This window comes from Silene latifolia, chromosome 10 (genome assembly GCF_048544455.1).
Source record: "Silene latifolia isolate original U9 population chromosome 10, ASM4854445v1, whole genome shotgun sequence".
Lineage (NCBI taxonomy): Eukaryota > Viridiplantae > Streptophyta > Magnoliopsida > Caryophyllales > Caryophyllaceae > Silene > Silene latifolia.
Window position 1 is genome coordinate 73,911,304 of NC_133535.1, and position 16,134 is coordinate 73,927,437.

Here is a 16,134-nt window from a genome sequence, read left to right on the forward strand (position 1 = left end):
TTGCCATTTCTTTTTGATTTTTGGCATTTCAACACTTTGACAACTTTCAACTTTTCTTTGCATTTCTTTTGAAAATTTTCAAAGTCACCCCATATGTAGTGAGGGTGGCTTATATTTGAAGTTTTAGGAGTTCTATTTTTGCTCCTCTTTTTATTTGATGCATTTTTTTTTGCAAACTTCCTTTCACTTTTCATTTCATTGAACTCAAATTGATTTCTTTTTGTGCCCATTCCCTTTGATGACAAAAAATGTGGTAGAATATGGATGATGGATGGATGCATGGTTTCAAGGGTCACCTTGGAATAAACGGTAGCCAAGGAGTTATCACACCACAAGGTACTCTTAACTAGGCCTTAATCCATGGGTCAAAGGATACTAGCATGATACATCGTAGGGTGTTTTACGAATATTCTAACAAGCAAAGTCTTAAGAAGAAAAATCATCTACTAGGGCCTATATACACTTGTCAAACTTCCGAAGTAGACGGTTTCGCAAAATTTTTCTAACATGCAAACTACCTGCCATGATGCAACTAGCATATAAACATCCTAATGCAAATTATTCTACCAACTAATATGACATATACACTAAATGCAAGTTCTAAGTTCACATTGTTATACCGCATCAATCAAAATAAAGCCACATAGTCATTAACATAAAGAGGAAAAAGGAGATTGGAAAGATCATACCATGCGGTCTTCAATATCCTCATGTCTCGGATGTGGCGTAGTCGATCAATGTGAACAAGGATAAAATAAACACAATATATACATGACTACACTACAAAGGAAATGAATTTGTTTTTGGTTTTTCAAATTTTTAAATTTTTAAATTTTTTTGGATTTTTGAATAAAAGTTAAGTTAGAATTCCCCATCTCCACACTAATATGGGCATTGTCCTCAATGGCAAAAATGATGGGAAATCATGCAAGCATGATGCATGAATTCTACTCTAAATGCAAGCTACACTAATCTACACTACATGATGCATGGGTTTTTGTTTATGACGGAGAGCGTAATTTAGATTACCTCCCGTTGCGTATGCATGTACTTCCCCAAACCGAGTTAGACATTATTTCTAATGTCCTAAGGTTGGGTGTAGTTCATGCACACAAGATGCAATGCATGGAACTAAATTTGTCATTTTGGATTTTCAAAAGGTGGGAATAATGAAATAAGAACACCTCAATGGGGCCGAGGTGTGAGTCCTCTACGTTGCTAGGACTACTCCAACCATGATCAAGATAAATAAAATAAAACAAAGAAAGAAGTAAGCAAACCTCAAGAGGGTAGGAGACTCCAAAGCTTGCTAGTCTTCAATCATATCATCATTATCATCATCTTCCTCAATAGAAGTGGACTCATCACCACTTCCCTCTTCACTTTCTTGTTCACTTTGTTCATCATCCTCTTCTTATTCTTCACTAGCATCTTCATCAATGCTATCGACAACCGCATCGCCGACAACCTCATCGTCACCCGGAATCTCACCCCTAGATGCACTCGGAAAGAAGACTTCCCTATCCGCCCAACTAGGCAAAGGACATGAAGGATCAAGTAGTCCTTGCCTAGCTAAATGAAGGAGGGGTGGATATTGGGCTAAGTAAGCATCTTCCCGATCCTTAAAAGCTTGCTTGTGCATCTCTTGCATAAGAAGAGTCATATAATCTTTGCTTGCTTCAACACCTTCGGGTTTGAACTCTTGGTACTTGAAATGATAGGGTGGTGTGACAATGGAAGAGGAGGGCATTTCAACTTCATCCCTTTGTTGTCGGATAATATTTTCGGCTTCTTTTGAGAGGGGAAGGAGGGGCTTCTTTTGAGAGGGGAAGGAAGTAGATGGTCCGATGGACACTCAAACGACAAATCTTAGAAGGCAAAGTAAAAGATCTAGCCTCATTGGTGAGCCACCCATACTTGGTGTCAAGAGGGTTATGAGTGACCCACTTGTACTTGTTAATCATAGCATCCATATCAATAAGATGACCCCCCTTTTTCGCCACATACTTGCTATCCTTGTTGAAGTTCGGATCAAAGTACTTAGCTCAAAGATTGACTAGACCTCTATTCACAATAACGGTGGTGCCTTAGTTCCCACAATCAACATTTAGCCATCTATCCACCAAAATCCTTAGAGAATTGAAAGGCTTGGTGAATTCCCTTCCAATGTTTAAGGCCGACTCAAGAAGAACACAATCGAGCTTGGTAAAGTGGTTGGTGTCTTTTCTTGCAATGATGGTATTCCCTATGACCTTATGCCACACTCTAATGCCCAGATGGTGGACTAATAGAGTGCGACTAGCATGACAGTTCTCAAATTTTCTTCCGGAAATCGCCTCCCAAAGACGAGCGGGGTCATACTTTCCAGGATTCTTGAAATAAATATGTGAATCACTAAGACTTAATACTTTACCCAATTCCTCAAAGTTGATGCGCCTACTCACATTAGCTAGGCGGAACTCGATGTTTTCCATTGTCTCTACCTTAGTAACTTTCAAAGAACTCAATAATTCTAAGGTAAGGGAGGGTTATGTCAATTCTTTTGTTGCAAACAATTTTCCCAACCCCATGGCTTCAAAGAGGGATTTAGTTTGCTCAAGGACACCCAACTTATCTAAGGCATCTTCACAAATAAACTTGGTGGATAGAAAGGTATCATACTTGGTAAATGTTTCCCTATGGGAGTTAGAGATGAAAATTACCTCCGGATAGTTCGAAAGTTGAGCAATTTCCGGAGTTGTTGATGTTGTTGCTTCCAAGGGAGGTTGTTGTTGTTGCACTTCCAAGTTTGAACTAGCTATCACCATAGCCAATGAGGCTTTCTTTGCTTGAAGACTCTTTTGTCTTGTTGAGAGTGCCTTTGCCTTAGGTGCCTTTGTTGCTCCTTTTGTCCTTGCCATTGATGATTTAACCAAGAAAAGAGTAAAAATCTTCAATTTCCAAGTATACCCAAATCGATTTTAAGGTGAAAGGCTTTGCCTTTATAATTTCAAAAATCGACTCAAAGGTTGAAGATTTTGGTGCTTGGTTTGATTTTTGTTGAAAGAGGAGTGATTAATTTTTGTTAGAAGGATGTTTTGATTTGATTTTGATGAATGTGGTTGAGGAAATCTTGTTTTGGTGATGGAGAGGATGAGGGTTTTGAGTTTTGGGGTTTATGGGTAGTGTTTTAAATGAAGGAATAAAGAAATGAATGGGGGATGTGGTTTATAAAAGACCCGGAAAATTTTGAATTGCAGGGGGAAGACGGGCGTCTTTCCTTCGGGGCGCTCGGATTCTGCCTGTTTTGGCTTCAGAGTTCTAGCCTAAAGACGGGCGTCTTTCAGTAAAGACGCTCAGAAAGTTCAACTGCGGGACAGGCGTCTTTCACTGAAGGCGGTCGGATTCCTTTCCAGTGAATTTTCTTGTTTTTCTCAGCCAAAAAGACGGGCGTCTTTCCTTTCAGGACGGGCGTCTTTCTGAGGACGGGCGTCTTCTCTTGAAGGACGCTCGGATTTATCAACAGTCCCAAAATTTCGAATTCTCAGCTCAGAAGGACGGGCGGATTCTAACAAAGACGCCCGGATTGCCTGAAAACTGGCGGATTCCCTAGAAAACGCTTGGATTCTGCCCCTTTTACCCGGATTCAGTTCCATCCGTGTACTTGCATATCCCGTGTCATTTTTCATTCTTTAAAATCCCGTGTTCTTCATTGTGGGGGCACTACTAAGGCATGAATAGCCTAGGCAATTGCTATCCCCACACTAAGCTAAAGCACTACACATCAATTGAATCATTAGTCCCTCCCTCACTTCTCTAAAAAATGATAATTATCTTGATCAAGGCATAAAAATCCAAGAATGACAAAAATGCAATGTAAAAATTAAAATGCGAGTTAGAGTTAGAGATATTTACAAATGGTGGTTTAGGGAGGACTCCACCAAACTCTCATCCTTAGTGAGATGTCATGGGGGCATGTCCAAGGTGTTGTTGATGTTGCTCAACACCTTGAAGAAGTAATCAAAAGCTTGTTCATTATCATGATAAAGATCTTCAATAGATCTTTGCCCTTGTTGTCGGTCTTGATCGATAGCATTACCAATATAAGGATTGAAAATCCCTTCGAAGTCATCGTCCCAAAGACCACAAACTTCATCTACTTGATCACTAAAGATCTCTTGAGTTGATAGAGACAACTCTCCCACTTTCTTGTCTTGGCCAATGAGGCCATCCTCGTCATTGCTTGACTTTGGTGAGCTTTTCAAGCTCTATTTGTCACAATTCACTTGCTCTTTGAATGGAGCATCTTCGATTTTCTTCTTCCATTGGAGTTCCGACTTCTTCCTATCATCCTTCCGGCTATAATGATCAATCATAAAACATGGTTCATGCAAACAGGGAGCTCTTATGGTCTTGTCAAGATTGAAAGTTATGCTCTCATATCCCACTTCTAGAGTGAGCTCTCCATACTTCACATCAATCACCGCACCCGGGGTGTGTAAGAAAGGTCTTCCTAGAATGATTGGAATGTTGGAATCTTCTTCCATGTCAACAATGACAAAGTCCACCGGGATGAAAAATTTCCCAATTCTTACGGGAACATCTTCCCATATCCCTAATGGTGTCTTCGTCGATCTATCGGCCATTTTGAGTGTGATATTGGTGCATTTAAGCTCTCCCATCCCCAACCTTTTACTCACCGAGTACGGCATAACACTCACACTAGCCCCTAGATCACATAAGGCTTTGTTGGTCGTGGTGTCGCCAATGATCCACGGTATTGAGAAGCTTCCCGGATCTTTGAGTTTTGGAGGTGAACTCCCTTGAAGTATTGCACTACTCGCCTTAGTGAAGGCGATAGTCTAAAGCTTCCGGATCGACTTCTTCTTGGTGAGGATGTCTTTCATGTATTTTGCATAGGCCGGCATGTGATTGATTAATTCCGTGAAAGGAATTGAGACTTCCAAATTCTTCACAATTTCCATAAATTTTCCAAGTTGGTCATCAAATTTGGGCTTGGCTTGACGACTTGGAAAAGGAAGTCTAATCACAATGGGCTCCTTCTCCTTGACCTTGTCTTCATTTTTCTTTGAAATTTCTTCTTTTGATGGTTCTCCATCCTTGGAGTTTTGCACAATTTCTTCTTTGTCGCTAGCTTCCACAACTTCATCCTCAACTTGCTTCTTCGGTGCTTCATACCTTGTACCACTCCTCAAGTGAATGGCATTAACCGTTTCATGTATTGGAGGATTACTTTGAGGTGGTAATTGCCCCTTTTGTCTTTGTGAGCTTGAAGATGCTAGTTGGGTCAATTGGGTTTCCAACATTTTGGTGTGAGCTAGGATGTTGTTGATGGTGGTTTCCTTTGCTTGACTATCTTTTTTCATTTGAGTGAAAAACTCTTGTTGATTTTTTTGCATTTGAAGGACCAATTTTTGAACATCAAAACTTTGGTCATTTTGTTGATTGTATGGAGATTGATTTTGATAACCTTGGTTTTGGTTGTAAAAGGGTCTTTGATTTTGGTTTCTCATGGGAGGTGGGGTGTATGTTGTTTGAGGGTTTTGAACATTTTGGCTTTTGTATGACAGATTTGGATGGAATTTGGTGTTTTCATTGTAATAGTTTGAATAAGGGGTACCACTCTTGTAAGCTTGGAAAGCATTCATTTGTTCATTTGTTCCCCTACATTCACTTTGGTCATGTCCCAAAGTTTCACAATTCTCACATATCCCACTTGTGATTGATGAAGATGCCGTCATGACATTAACATGATGCTTTGGTGATTTTGAGGCTTCTTCAAGTCTAGCCATAGCTTTTTCAAACTTCAAATTGATGGTATCAATGTGAGCGCTAAGTTGAGCACCCAATTGAGTAATGGAGTCCACTTCATGCTTTCCTTCTCTAGTAGCCTTTCGAGGTCTACTATATTGTGAGTTATGGACCGCCATTTCCTCAATTTTATTCCAAGTTTGATTGTCATCAACTTCGGTGAACATTCCATTTGATCCCATGTTGAGAATGTTCCTTGAATCTTCATAAAGACCGTTCCAAAATTGTTGTACCAAGAACCACTCGCTAAGTCCATGGTGAGGACATGAGCGACAGATTCCCTTAAATCGCTCCCAAGCTTCATACAAACATTCTTCATCCCTTTGCTTAAAGCCCGTGATTTGAGCTCTTAGCATGTTAGTCTTTTCCGGTGGATAGAACTTTTTGTAGAAAGCTAGAGCCAACTTTTTCCAAGAATCAATTCCGAGAGTAGCCTTATCAAGGTCTTTCAACCGTTGTTTCGCGGTGCCAATTAGAGAAAAAGGAAATAAGACCCATGGAATTTGGTCTTGAGTTACACCGATTTGAGAAATCTCATCACAATAGTCACAAAAAGTCTCCACATGAGAATGAGGGTCTTCACTAGGCATCCCCCCAAATTGGCTTCTTTCGACTAATTGGATAAATGCGGATTTGGCAATAAAATTTCCGGTTAGATGTTGTGGTGTGGGAGTACCAATGGGTAGGTTCTCCTCGGTGGGTACGGAATGTGATGAAAACTTAGGCATTGTGGGTTGATTTTGTGTTGGATTTTGTGTTGGATTTCCCTCACCTTCTCTTGCAAAAGGGTTGATGAACTCAATAGTATTTGGTTGAATATCTACAACCTCACCAATACCTCTCAAATTTCTCCTAGCAAGTCTTCTATTGGTTGTCAAAGTTCTTTCAATTTCACGATCAAAGGGTAACAAGTCACCTTGTGACCTTCTAGACATGCAAAATATCAAAAAACTCGAAAACAATTAGAACAAACCTTGCGGAGTTTTACATCCCCAAGGCAAAGAAAGACACAACTAATAACAATATAAGAAAATCTAAATCAAGTTAACACCGTCCCCGGCAACGGCGCCATTTTTGGTCGGACTATGTCTTTTCGGTAACTTGTCGTTAGGAGCACCTAGACCAAAACACAATTTATAACTTCACCAACAACTCTACAATTAGTAAAGAAGCAAGTAAAGGTCGGATCCCAAGGGACGGGAATTGAGATGAGATTTCTATTGCAACTAGTGGTGTCTTAGGGGGTGTCACAATTGGGGTTGATGTAGAAGATCACTAAACTAAATAGCAATGAAAGTAAACAAGCAAGATGAATTAAAAGGGATGTAAACAATTGATAAAAAGCACTAGGGTGTCATGGGGTCATAGGGGATTCATGGGAATTGATCATACAAACATGCTCTCAAATTATAAGCAAGCAATTATTGTTGTGATGGATCGAGTTGGTTTATATCTTACAATCCTATGAAAGTTTGGGTCCCGGAGCTAAATCGATTAGATTGTACAATACCTACAAGTCGACTTAGTCTTCTCTACTCAACAACATGCATGGTCTAATGAGACTCGAGTTGGTTTATGTCTTACAAGTCTCATTGAAAAGATAGGTGATGGGTAAAAAATGCAAGGATTCATAGGCTCACGTTTCATCAAACATAACATGTGCATGAGTTGAGATCACAACAAGCAAGCAAATAAACTATGAAAGCATATTAATTTAAGCATGAATCATTCCCCATGTTGGTTTCCCCTAATTACCCATTTAACTCTAGCTAAGGAACTACTCACTCATTATCATGTTGAACATGCTAGCAAGGTTGTCAATCATACCAACAAAGTGAAACATGATGAATAAATGAAAGTAATTAACAATAATTAAAAAGGGATTAAGAGAATTATACCTACTAATGATTCCAATAATAAAGCAAAGAATAAAAGAAGTACTTGATGCTTGATTGGAAGGTTGTCAATCTCCCAATAATAACCCAAATAATCTTCAATTACCCAAAATAAAGGATGAACAAGAGAGAGATTAAGGAAATAAAACTTGTATTAAAACTTGATTAATTGTTGATTACAATATTAAAGAGAGATTTGATTGATATTAACTACACTAAAGATTGCTAAGAAGAACATGCTCTTCTAATTAGACTAATGGGGTATTTATAGTGGGGATTAGGTGGATGAATTAGGGTTAACTAAGGGCTTAAATGACGATTAAGTCCCTACTTAAGGAAACGCCGGTTTTTTTTGGAAAGACTCCGGTCTCTAGGGAGACTCCAGTCTCTAGAAAAAGATGTGCATCCTTCCTTGAAGCTTGAAGAAGACGAAATGGGCCTACCTGAGAATCCGGGCGTCTTTAGCACGAAACGGGCGGATTCGGTGGTTTCTGCTCGGGCGTCTTGTAGAGAAGACGGGCGTCTTCTAGAGCTGCTGCCCGGGCGTCTTGGAGTGAAGACGCACGGATTGTGGTGGTGGAGACGGGCGTCTTCTGGGGAAGACGCACGGATTGCTGTGCAGTCTTGTTTCTTCTTCTTTTCTTCCTTTTTCTTCATAAGATCCTTGGGGATTTCCTCAGGGATGCAAGGATCTTTTCTCATCATTGCCCATCTACTATAGTATGTACAAAGGCCTTCTAATCTTGTTTCTCCTTGATTCTTGGTAATTGAATTCAATCATTTTAGTCTCGTTTTTCCATGAAAATGCAAGGTTTGCACTTATTTCCTACCAAGGGATCAAAACCTCAAAGAATATGCAAAACAAAGAACGAAAGACAATAAATGACCCAAATATGCACTATAAAGCATGGGAATAAGGCTAATTCGGGACTAAATATGCTCTAATTATGGTCACATCATAGATTTACCTAGAAGACAACAAATTGATTCAACACAAACTAATTGATACAACACAAACTAATAAATTCTTTACAGCACTAGTCGATTGACCACTCAAGCAACAACACATTTAAAAAGACGAAATAGCTACTGAAATTTCATCAAACCTCTGAATATAAAACACGTTCTTTGAACGACAAGGTAATCACACTCAAGCGTCCAAAAACTCACAAAATAAAGCCGAAACAACTAAAATTAACTAAGAAACGGCAAGAGCAAAAGTCAGAGTAAGAGGTATATGCTCACAAACCTAGGTATTATGATCAACATTTCATAATGAGTGTTTCGTCAAAAACCTAGGATACATAAAATCGATCATAACTAACCGTGAACAATAACAACGAAACTTAAGTTGCGAGCATAATCGAGCAAAGTAAAAACCCAAAGAAATCGATGAAGTCAAGTGAAGGAAAATAGTAAAACAAGAGCAAAACTAGGAAATTAAACTAATTAAATAAGATCCTGACAAAAATTTAACAAATTAAGCAACAAAAATCAAAAACTAGTAAAGAAAGGGAAAGGAACATACGATGAAGCGGAGAAATCGATCAAAACCTGCATAAACAAGAGCGAGAATCAGTAATTAAATGAGTTGATAGAGGACTGAACAAATTAAATAATTTGATCGAAGTGTGATGGAAGCGCAATGAAATCGAAATGAAAATTAGGGGATCAAAATTACCTCGATACGAAAAGAAATTAGGATGATAATGACGATCAAAATCTCAGTGGTAAAATGGAGATCGAAATGCGAGTGAACGGCGAAGACGAGCTGAAGAACCGAGTTGAAGAAAACGTGCTGAAGAACCGAGTTGAAGAACAAGAGCTGAAGAATGAGAGTAAAGAGAGAGAATGCGACTGTGCGAGTGATTGTGTGTCGAGTAAATGAGTAAAATTGAAAGAGGAAAATGTGTGTGTGATGGGGTTTTGTATGGGGACATGTGGCATCATCTGGTGCATCTGTAATTTTTTAATTTGACGGTTTAAGATTGGTACAGCTACCTCACCCTAAGATGGGTGCCTCACATGATTCAATATATATACACGGTCCGGATCCAGTGAGGCCGTTAATTATGGTGAGGCGGCCGGCCTCACCAAATTCATTCATGTTGGGCAGACTGTGATATTGGGCGCTTCCTACTGGGCTTAAAATTTAGCCCACTTAAATTATTATATCTAAAATATAAAAATCAAACGACTCAAATTTTCTTCATCATCAAGCTACAGCTCTTCCAATACTTGCAGCCATCTTTCCCAAATCTGCTCCATAACCTAATCAATTGTAGCTGATTGTTCGTAGATTTCCAATTGCAGCGATTTGCCGATCAACAATCAATTGCAGAGATTTGATCAATTTGATCAATTTCAGAAGATTTTTATTCGATTAATTTCAGAAGGTAATTTTATAATTTTGATGAAAATTGAATATATTGATGATATAAAGTCCGAATTTGATCAAGTTGAGCGATTTCATAAATATAACGTTCGAATTTGATCAAGATTACGTGATTTTGCTTTACCTAACGATTTCATACAACTTTTAACGATTTTGCAGCTCGCTTAAGATCAAAAATTGCTATGGAGATTCTAGATATTACAATGCAAGTTGATAATAGCCGTGTTGAAATAGGTATTGTATAATCTCATGTTAAAAAATTGTTTTGTACTGTTGTTTTAATTTGTGAATCTTGAAAGTGATTTTGTGGATCCTAAAGTTTGTTTTGTGAATCCTAGAAGCTAATTTTATATAACTTGGTGGTCGTAGTGGTTAAAATCATCTTTTTAGCTCTATTCCTTATTCTGTTAATCTCAAGTCATATTCTGTGAATGTCAGACACTATTCTGTTAATCTTAGAGCTTGATTTGTGAACTTAGCCGCTAATATTCTAAAATTTTGGACATAAGTGACATGATTATTTTAGATAGAGAACAAACTAAATTAAAATAACAAGTTTATGAAAATAAATTAAAATAACAGGCAGCAATGCCTGATGATTATTGACACTTAAGAACAAACTCGCCAAACAACATTCTAAAAGCAAGATATGATATCTGATAACACAATTTGTTCAGTTAATAAAGCACCTATTTGCTCGAGGCAATGCACATAGAGCAATATTGATATAGCTATAGGTGCAACATTCATCTGCATCAGCTAGTGATCTTCCTGCGTGTTTAGACTCATATTGGACTCTTCTAAATAATGGAGTGTAGTTAAAATAATTTTAATCAAGCCTGGATGCAACCCACAGAAAGGGCCTCTGAACGGGGGAATAGGTAGCCCGCCATTTAGATCTGGTAACCCCAAATTGCTCGAACTTCTCCTGTAACTTAAAAGCCTGTTTGCAGCTAGCTTCATCTGAGCGAAATTGAATTAGTACTACTCTCATAAAAGGCACCAAAGACTCTATATAGTAACCTTGTCTCATTAAACAATCTGCCAATTTAGAGAGGTCGCGACAGACATACCGCCCTTGATCCATATTACCTGGAACATTTGCCAAAACACAAGTATAGGGGAATACAAATAAATGAGACAATGTGTACAATAGGTATTTTTGAACATTTTACAGAAGAGAGAAGGGAGGTTATTGTGATATACTATGTTTCAGAAATTAGAAATATATAGGCCTTGAATTTGGCACAGCTGATTGTTCAATGTCCTAGATATTAATAGTTTTTGGGAATGGAAGTGTTATTAACATATATCTTGATACATACAACCTGGCCTAAGATTAAAAGTTTAAAAGTGAACTTATAATCTGAACCAAAAATCAATATTAAAAGTGAACTAATAATCTGAACCAAAAATCTTTTTATTTATTTGTGAATCTCAGACCTTATTTAGTGAATCTTAGGCCTTGTTTTGTGAATTTTACAGCTTCTTTTGTGGACCTGGTAACACTGACTCTATTGTTAAGTTGTTGTTAAACGTTTGAATTGTTGTTAACCCGTGACATGATTATTTTAGATAGAGAACAAACGTAATTGACAATAACAAGTTTACGAAGCTAAATTAAAATAACAAGCAGCAACGCCTGATGATTATTGACACTTAATAACTAATACATACAACCCGGATAAGATTAAAACTGAACTAATAATCTGAACCAAAAAGTGAACTTGTGAATCTCAGTCCTTGTGTTTGTTAATCCTAGAACTTGTTTTGTGAACCATTTAGGAATAACCTATTTTGCTCTTTTTCTTTATTTGTGATTCTCAGACCTTGTTTTTTGAATCTTAAGGCTTAATTTGTGTAACTTGAAGATAATATTCCGAGACTTGATTTGTGAATCACCTATTTTGCTCTCTTCCTTCATTTGTGAATCTCGGACCTTATTTAGTGAATCTTAGGCCTTGTTTTGTGAATTTTACAGCCTCTTTTGTGGACCTGGTAACACTGTCTCTGTTGGTTAAATTTTTGTTAAATGTTTGAATTGTTGTTAAGCCGTAACATGATTAGTGAATGTGAGATGTGACTTTATGAACATTTTATTTTCTTAGGTGTTGATTCAAATGTCAACAACAGCACATAGGGTAGTGTGATGCCTCGTGTCAGTTATGGTGAGGTTCCTTGCTCAAATGTTGGTTCTGGTCAGGATGGTGAGGGTTCTACTGTTGTCTTAACAACCCCTACAATGCCATCTACTTCCACACCTACTACTTTGGTAACTTACACACCAGATGGCAGTGAGCAATGGATAAGTATGATTGATGAAAAATTTACACCCGTGGTTGGCAAAACATTTGTGGACTTAGAGTCAACAATGATGTTCTATAAAATTTATGCTATTGCTTGTGGGTTTGAAGCAAGGAAGTCTTCAACTAAGAGGTTTAAAGATGGTATTATTCAAACAAAATGCATGGTTTGCCATCATGAAGGTTTTAATAAGAGGAAAAGACGTCCTCCCCAAGCTGGTGCAAAAAAAACAACCGTTGAAACTGGTGACAAAACAAAAGTTGTTGAAATAAATGGAAATAGAAAAATAGCTGGTAAAATCGGTATGAAAATGTTGGAGTAGTGTCCTCCACAATAAGTGCGTTTACATATTAAATCTTGTACAAAGAATATAAGGGACTTATTATTTATTTGTCAGCTGGTCATCGTTAATCGGTAATGATTGGCTGACTAGAGTTTGACATTACTGTCGTGTGACGGCGGTGATCAGCTGATCCCTTTAGGTCACACCTATAGGATAATACCCAAAAGGAAAAAATAATTATTTGTATGAGATACAAATTAATTAAATCCTTGTATTTATTGACTTTTAATAAGTCGTGTGAGTTTATTATTTGATTACGGGTTACGAACTCGGGCCAAGAGGATTTATTATTTAATTATGTGATAATTAATTAATAAATATTTATTCGAATTTATTTATTAATAGTTAATTAATTAAATTTATACGGCATGTGTATATGTTTTGAGGCGGAGGTAATTAGCTATTTAAATTTACAAGAGGTTGTAAAATTAGCTAATAAAGGTTCACAAGATACATTTTATATTAATAAAATGGTCCAATAATTACTAAATGGTTAAGTGGTTATTAGTTAATTTGTATTATTTAATTGTTAAATAATTAAATTAATATTTAATTACGTAAGATAATTAAATATAAGACTTATAAGCATTTGGGGCACAAATGTCGGAAGTCGAAATGGACCCAATATTTATGTGTGCCGCCACATGTCATGATGTTAGATCATCATGTGATTAGGCTTATACCCACTAACAAATGTTTCATTCATTTGTTTACATTTGGGTTGCCTATATATAATCCACCTTAAACATTTGCATGTGATGATTTTTAGACCAAAAATTCTCTATAAACATCATTTTGGCCGGTCCATTAGAGTGAAGGAAAGGAGTCCATTTTCTTCATTTTTCCTCATCAAAACTTGATCATATATTCAAAATAAAATTCACAAATAATAATATATATTATCTAATATTATTAGTGTAATAATATTACATAATACAAGGTTAATTACTACTATTAAATAGTTAGTAATTTTAGTTGTGTTTTGGGTTGATTCTTGGGTGCAATCTTAGGTGGCTTTCTTCTTTTAGGGCTAAGGTTAAAGGAGGATCATCCATTCTATTTTAGCACAAGAAATACAAAGATAGGTGATCTTTGTGGTGCCCTTAACCATATACTTACCATTGTAAGGAACTTTTCACTCTTATTCTTTGCATGCATGTAGATTAGACCATTACATAAAATTAGCCAGTAATTTTACCGTCATAAAATGAGTATAATATGGTCTAATAACTAACAAGTGGTATCAGAGCATTGTTACATACATGCATGTAGTTATAAGACGATTTTATGAATTTATGACATAAATTAATAAAATTTGATATTTTGTTGTTAAAATTAGTTTTATCACAAAATATAGTCTTGCATGTATATAATATGGTCTTAAAATGATATGGGTTGAAAATTTAATTTTTTTAATATTTAATCACTTTTTATGACTTAAAATGGCATAAAATTGAGTAAAAATGCACTAAAATTAATTAAGAGTTAATTAAATTATGTTGCATGTTAATTCTATGCATATTTATTTAGAAATAACTACATGCATGATCTATTTATGAGAAATAGAAATTTTAAATTAATGTGATTAATTTAGGTAGTTTATGGATTTTTATTTGATAAAAGTTGGTAAATATTGGTTATTTTACAAATCAATATTTATTTAATTTTTGGGCTCGAAATTTTTGGATTTTTAGGTCCGGGAAATTGTTCCAAAGTGTAGAAAATTTTATTTTGAAGCCGTTTCAATTTTTATGATTTAATGTAGAATTAAATCGTAAAATTTGCCGTTTTACCGAGAAAATTGTAAAATTGTTTTAAATAAATTTCAAAACCAAAAAATTTTTCACATGCATGCCATTTTAGTGAAAGACCAGAATGTACAAAACTTTAAAATTTATTTTTCCATAAATATTTTAATTAAATGGAATTTTTCCATGATAATTATGAATTATTATGTTATTTTGTTAAAAAGTTTGTTTTAAAACCCATATTATTTCAAGATAATTAGTGGAAATAATTATTTTGATTTTAGACCAGATTAGTATGATAAGTTAATCTTAAAATTGTTTTAATAATTAATTATGGATTTTTTAATGGTAAAAATTACGTCAAAGCAAGCTCAAATGATAGTTGTTGGTAAGTTAGACGATTTGGCATGACATTTTTACATAATGCATTATTATTCATATATATGAGTGGTTTCTAGTACTTGAATCATGTAATTTCACCTAATATGGCCATAGGTAGAAGTTGGTATTTTTCGTAATGTAAGGGAATATCGACTTGTTTTGTAATTAATTGCGATTTCGCATCGCCCAATTTGTAATTAATTAATAGTTTTATTTTTATTACAAATTGTATAATAAGAAATTGCTATGTAATTTAATTATTAGTAGTTAAATGAAGCATCTAAAGACGGAGTTTTCATAAGGACTGTGTTTTCGGAAAGGCGTTCTGAAATCCTAAAGAAGGAGGCCATATTATTGAAGACTCAAGGGACCAAGGAGTTGGTTTCCGAAGTGTAATTTTTTTTAGTTAATTAGATTAAATAGGTGGCCATATTAGGGCTTGATTGTTTTAATTTTTATGCATCCATGCCAAATCGTCAATACATGTTTTATTTTTGTTGTTGTTATCGATTTAGTTGTCTAGCATTCACCAATTTTGTTCACTTAAAAGTGATAGACAATTTAATTGATAAGATCTCTCACTTTCAAATGAAAATTGAGATTAGCCTTACCCAATAATAGCACCTATGAATCTCTTCTTCATTAGAGGTAGGTTCCGATTACCGAGGTACACTCTTTTTACGTTGGGTAAGTAGGGTAATAAGAGTCATTACGCGTGAAAATTGGTCGGACTCAACGGGATTAATATGGGTTGAATCGGTCCACCGTGCCCATATTTAATTCTAGGGCTAAAAGATATATTTTAAGAAAATCCGTCGACCAAGAGTTCAAATAGTAGAATCAGTCAAAGTCGTTGACTCACCAAATTTATATAGATATGGGTTGAATCGGTCCACTGTGCGCGTGTTTATATAAAGATGGATCTTGGAATCATTTATATAATTCAGTGGAAGATCACAATATAAATGGGAACTTGATAAAATAGTTTTACAAGTAAAATGTTTAAACGATAAATGTTAATTTTCCTTTCATTTCCTTTTGTAGTAATCACGATGGCTTCTTCTAGTCAAACCGTCTCAATATCTAAAGATTCATGGCTTCGTTCTTTTATGGACAAATATGTTTTAAAAGCCGACGGTAGTAATTTTAAAGATTGGGAAGAACAACTTCGATTAGCTGCCGCAGGTGATGGCAAATTACACTACCTAGTCGATCCCTCTCCCCCTTTGCCTAGTACTAGGGCCACTGTCGATGTAA

At 36.0% G+C, this 16,134-nt stretch overlaps 1 long non-coding RNA gene and 1 other non-coding gene across 2 annotated transcripts in view; one reads left to right on the forward strand and one right to left on the reverse strand.

Moving 5' to 3' along the window:
* Positions 1 to 16,134, reverse strand: part of LOC141605683 (uncharacterized) — a 151,946-nt gene that overhangs the window by 13,099 nt on the left and 122,713 nt on the right. The gene's annotated exons all lie outside the window — the stretch shown is intronic.
* LOC141610037 (small nucleolar RNA R71) lies at positions 6,061 to 6,167 on the forward strand. The gene has a single exon (XR_012527932.1). It is a non-coding gene; the product is annotated as a small nucleolar RNA R71 (small nucleolar RNA).